Source organism: Monodon monoceros, unplaced genomic scaffold (assembly GCF_005190385.1).
Source record: "Monodon monoceros isolate NGI ecotype Baffin Bay Population unplaced genomic scaffold, NGI_Narwhal_1 Super_Scaffold_16, whole genome shotgun sequence".
NCBI classification, from domain to species: Eukaryota; Metazoa; Chordata; class Mammalia; order Artiodactyla; family Monodontidae; genus Monodon; species Monodon monoceros.
This window is the reverse complement of record NW_021703772.1, coordinates 79511066-79517065: the sequence shown is the minus strand read 5'-3', so window position 1 is coordinate 79517065 and position 6000 is coordinate 79511066.

Sequence of the window (6000 nt, the reverse complement as noted above, 5' to 3'; positions counted from 1 at the left end):
ACAAGATGTTCCAAGGCAGCTGCTGCCCCACTTCTAGACAATGCATACTTTCTCTAACAAGGCTCTCCCAGCTCTCAAAAACTGGCACAGCATGGGCAATCAGAATCTCACCAGAGAGACAGAACTGGGAAAATGGATCAGGCTGAATGCAGAAGTTGCAACTAGGGTGGTGAACTTGAAGGCACTATATATAACACTAGTTTCTCTGAGTTGAATCAAATGCAATTTTCCTGCTGAGGCCTCAGTTATTTATAAAAAATGGTGCCGGGAATGACTGATGCCCCAGCACATCAATAGCATAGAGCTGTTCTTACTGAAATCTGAAAATACTCTTATTAAATGGAGTTAGAAAGAATATCTGGCAAGGCTCCCTCCACTGCTTTCCAGGAAGTGTTACAAAATGGCGGGGCTGGGAGCCATCCCAAATTATAGAATATGATGCTGACAGCCCTAGCATCATTGCTTGCAAAGACATCATTGAATGTGACAGGTTGGAAATCTAGGTGGTATAATGAGGCGCATATGCAGTAGTTTCAAGGGTGCTAGCAGCTATTTCATGGCTCTTTCCCCCTAAGGCAAGGAAGCTTCCCAAATTCATCTGTCTACTTTCATGTATTTTCTTTTTCTTCATTGTTCTTCTCCCTATATCTAATGCACTGACATTCAGTGGGTTGTGCCAGATTTCAAATGTATACATCCCTCCAGGAAATAAAAGATAGACTTCTCGACCATTTGAATTAAAAGTGAACATCTTACTAGAGGATATATGATCAAAATAGTTGTTTTCTAAAGATAGTCTCATGTAAGATTTATGGCTTGCTTTATTTAGGAATTACGTTTTATTTGAAATCATCAATGTTGTATCAACACTTTACAATTATTTTAATTAAAATAACAAATCATCAAAGTTCATATAAGACAAGTATATATGATATTTGTTATTTTAGAAATGGGTGATATAAAATAAGACTGAAGCTGTGAATAATAAGGCTGGTGTGGACTGAACTGGGATTATATAACTGAAGATGTCCCAGTTTTCTGCAGAGGCTGATCTCAATTACACACAGGATGAAATATCAGAGTTTGCAATTTCCCCGATTCACAGTTAAGAACAATGTTATAGCTTAAATGTGGAAAAATTATATTCACATATATGCAAAGGGAAATAGATAAGCCATGAAGCTCATCTTTTCATTTTGTAGATAATCTCTCAAACATATTTAGCTACACAGTTTTGTTGTTCAATAGACTAGTTTTACTTGTAAGATGATAATACATGAAAATATTTTCTTTTCCAAGTAAAGCCTTTAGTTATGTAAACAACCACCATGGATCAACCACACAGCCTTTTTCTCTTTGTGCAATAGTAATAGCTGGTAGTTGAAAGAGATCTCTGATCCATCTGGCATTTTAGATACTCCTGTATTTTGTGGGGAGAAAAGCAGGACTTAGTACAATGGGCAAGAAATTTTGAGTTAGTGGATCTGAGTGGATGATCCATTTCCTGCCCTCTTCAGTTTCTCCAACTATAAAATGGGAATCTTAATCCCTTTCTCATAGGCTGTGAGATTCTTTCTGAGAGACCCTCCTTGCTTTATTCGCTTTCCTCCTCTTGTTCTTCCTCCTCCTCCTTGCTCGATTTCTCACTTGCTCCTTCATTCACCTTGAGACCAATATCTCTGAGGGCAGCAAGGGGTTCATTATGGGAAACAGTCACTACCTCCTGGCTCAGGAAAGGGGAGTTCCAGTGAGTGTGTGGGGGTAGGCAGAATAGGAGAACAAACACAGGAGTTGTTCCTAAAGAAATCATTCTGCTGCTATGTCCCCAGATCCTTGACACCTAACCCAGCCTAACCCCATGATGAGTCTCTTCACTTCATTCACCTGAGGTTCTGATGGAACCTGGTTTTACTACCTCAGGCATTCTCTGTGCTATGTCTTCCTGAGGATTACCTAGAAAACGTCAAAGGCAAAGAATGATGTTTTATAGGAATATTGTACTTTCTCATATCCTCACGTAGGAGAGAATGAGAGAGAGGAAGCAAGCTCTCTGGTGTCTCTTCTAATAAGGGCACTAATCCCATCATGAGGGCTCCACCCTCATGACTCAATTACTACCCAAAGGCCCCATCTCCAAATACCATCGCATTCGCACAGTGGGGATTAGAGTGTCAACACACGAATCTGGGGGTGGGGGACACAAACATTCAGCTCACAGTGGAAGGCTACTGTGCAATAAATATGTGAATGGGCTTTATAGACTCTGAAGTACTATATTAACTGAAAGTGTTGAAATCATAAGGAATGAATTAAGTCAGACATATAATACTAATAATAAAAGGAGCTAACCTTCGTGAAGTGCTCACTTCATGCAAGTCATTATATACAGTATAGTATAATTAATACAATTTAGTCTTCAGATGTGCCCATAACACCACTGTTATTATCATTACTAATAGAAAAAACTCCAAAAGTAGATTGATCATAACTAGATTACGTTCTTTGGAAAAGACACTAAAGTAAATACATTTCTAACATGTTTGACCAAGGAGAAACACAAAACAAAACAGAGGAAACACAAAAACATTAGGAGTGAAAAGATGGTAAAATCACAGAACGTCAGAGATAATAAGAAAGTTGAACTGATTGTTGTTCATTCGTACATACTCCATTAAAGAAAATAAACCTGAACACATTACAGCTAGATACAAATTACCAAATTCAAGTAGCAGAGAAAGGAGAAAAGAAATGTAAGATGGAATAGGCCCCATTGCTAACAGTTGTTACCTCTGGCCAGGGGAGTAGGAGTGACTGAGGGGGTCCAAGCAGATCTAGCACATTTTGCTGTGTAATCATTAGCACTAGTTTACTCTTGTATAAGTCTTCTAATTGGGGGCACATATTCAGACACCAGTTTTAATCTTTAAAACACATATAAAGAGTTTGTGCAGCATTGTCATATAAAAGTTGAGTTTTAATCTTCTTCTAGGACAGCTATTCAAACTCTGAAAAACACCATAAATGAAATGAGGAATACAAAAATAATTGCAACACAGTTCACAACATCTGAAAACAAAATTAAATCCTCTTTACTTGTATGTCCCAGGAAAACTTTTACTTTGTTTCAGTCATCTGAATTGAGTTATGTCTGTCTAAAATTAGTTCATACGTAAAAGCATTCTTTAGTGAACAGATAAATTCCTCAAGATCTGCCTGCAGCTCTGAAAAAAAAAAATCTCTCTGTCCTGGGAATAATTATTTAGTGTTTATATATTCTTTTTGTCACATTTTAAAAATGTACTCTACGATGACTTTATAAGATAAAAAACAGTTAACTGCATATTTACAAGGTGCTTCAAGAGAGGACCTGAATTCCCTTCCCTGCTCTACCCTTCTCCATCACAATCACCCTAGACTTCTAGTAGCTGTTTTTTGTGTAGTCCTTATATTTTACATGTTTTCCATTAGCATCTGTTGGCTATTACAAGCACAAATGAGTAAATTTGCTTTGAGTAGGGTTTTGGGGCTTGTTTGGGTGGGGAAGATGTTCTCTCAGTCAGAGTTCAAGTAACCCTCTTTGGAAGAGAGCTTTTTCACCTTCATAATCTATGATAACCCAGACAATTAGCCTGTGTGAGCTAAACAGCATCAGTGTTCACTGGGGGTGCAAAGGATAATCAAAACGTCAACAGTTGAGTAATGAGAGAAAATATCTATTAAATACTTAAACAATGTGCTAAACACTTTATATGTATTTTCTTACTTGGCCCTCATAGTAACCTACTAGAAAGGATTTATTCTACTTCTTTTTTTAATGGATGAGCCAACTGAGGGACAGAAAACTTAAACAACTTACTCAAGGTCACATAGCTCAAGCTCAAGTTGGAATCTGAATCATCCAGGCAGTCAAACTCCAAAATCTCTACTTAAAATTCTCTAATGGTCACTATACATCAGAATAACTTTATTTCAAATACATAATAAAGGGATAATTCTTCCCATCCTATATTGGTGTACGTGCATGTCTCAGTGTTCTGGAATAATAACATTGCAAAATTACCACAAGTTCAAATTAGCTTTGAAGACAATGAATGATGTAGAACATTCAGGAAAACCCAGTACCAGGTGCTATCAATTGAGGTTCATGAGTCATGACAGTCAACACAATACCGTATGCGAGGCATTAGCTTACTGGAATGTACATATCAGCTTCCTGGCACCCAGCCATCTTATATGTTTTCCATTTTTCTCACCTTGTTGCAGATGGGCTTGTTTTATTAAGGGAGATGCCTGAGTGTGTAATCAATAACACGAAAATAGAGCCTGGCAGCTGTCTAGATTACAGACGTTCTTATGTGGCCCATGCATGTGCCCACAGACACACAGAATCCAATGGCAACAGTACATACTGCTTAGAAGAAATCTGCCAATTAATAGTATCACCTCTAAAGTGCCTGTGAGTTGTGGGCCAATTTAAATTTAGTTGCATCAGGTTAGAATGCTGATGGAATGACTCATGTAAAAAAAAATCAGCCAGGGTCCAATACCTTTCAAGTGCATTTATTAATAGTGCTTATTTTAATATTGACTCTTCTGGTAGAAGTACTGCTTTAAGAAGACAAGTAAAAAACACAACACAAATGCAAGTGGAATGGAATCAGCATGAAAATAAGCCTTATGTTTTAAATATTTTGGAAAATGTACTGAAAAAGATGAACTTTAAGTTATGACTGAAGTTCAGCAAGTCAAGTTTTTGCCTTTCAGAGAATGTAGAAAAATGCATAGACAACATTTCATCTTTTATATGTATGAATGTACTTTTGAGATGTGTGTGGGTATATTGTGTGTGGTTGTGTATGAAAAATGCTCTATGAGAGGAGAGGAATAAACCTCCTGTTGACCAACTCAGGGAAGTTATGGCAGAAATATTACAAAACTACAGGTAATCTGATCAGTAATTCTCTGAAATAAGTGAGAATACATTTCACACTAATATACAAACACTGCAATGTAGATCTTATTTATAAATTTCACTTGCACACAATCCAAAGGCAACTTGTTGAAGTTAAAAAAATAACTGAACTATGAATTGGTTTGACCTCTAAGCAGAGTCTATGGCATCGTGATGAAAATGGCAGTGCTACTAAAGTGAAATTTTGCATTTGAGGATGACATGGCTGTTATCTGAATGTCTGCGGACATCTGAGAAGACTTTCCACACTACAAACACATTTGGCTCAAATTCCAAACTATACCTATTAAACTGTATACCCTTCAGACTGAGTCACCATTCTCTCCTTGTACCTCCTTGCTGATCTCACCGAACACTGAACTCTGCAATTCCATGAGGTCTTACCCAGACCCTTTGGGAAAGCTCAAGACTATTACTATTTCCAATGCCAAGAAACTCCCCAAAGGAGGGCAGCCTCATACTCCTACCGGCCCCCGGCCTCTACTGTCAGCTTCCTCCAATCCATCTTCTATGCTTGCCGCCCAACTGATAGTTCCAATATAAAAGATCTAACTGTGAAACCTTGGCTTAAAGCCCTTAAAATGCTTCCCCGGTATCTACAGAGTAAACTGTAAACTCCTTTGCTTAGCATACAAAGAACTTCAAGATCTGGCCACTGCCGAAATGTCAAGTCTCATCTGTCATTTCCTGCCTTGCTCTTTGCAAGCCAGAAATATTGAACTACTTATAGTTCTCTAGTGGACCAGGCTCTGGTCTGGTGCCCTGCCTTTACACATGCTCTCCCTGAAAGAGTCCTCCCTGCCTGTGTGCCTGACAAATTCATTCATTCTTCAAGCCTCAGTTCAAATGCTACCTCTTCTGAGAAGGCTTCCTTGACTCCCCAAGAAGCTGGCTGTGCCATTTCTCTGGTGATCTCATTCAGGTTTGTGCACATATCTTTAAAGGAGTCATCCTATTGTTTGACGGCACATCTCTTGCCTGTATTTAAATTACATGAGGGCAGGGACCACATCTTTCCATTTTTCATC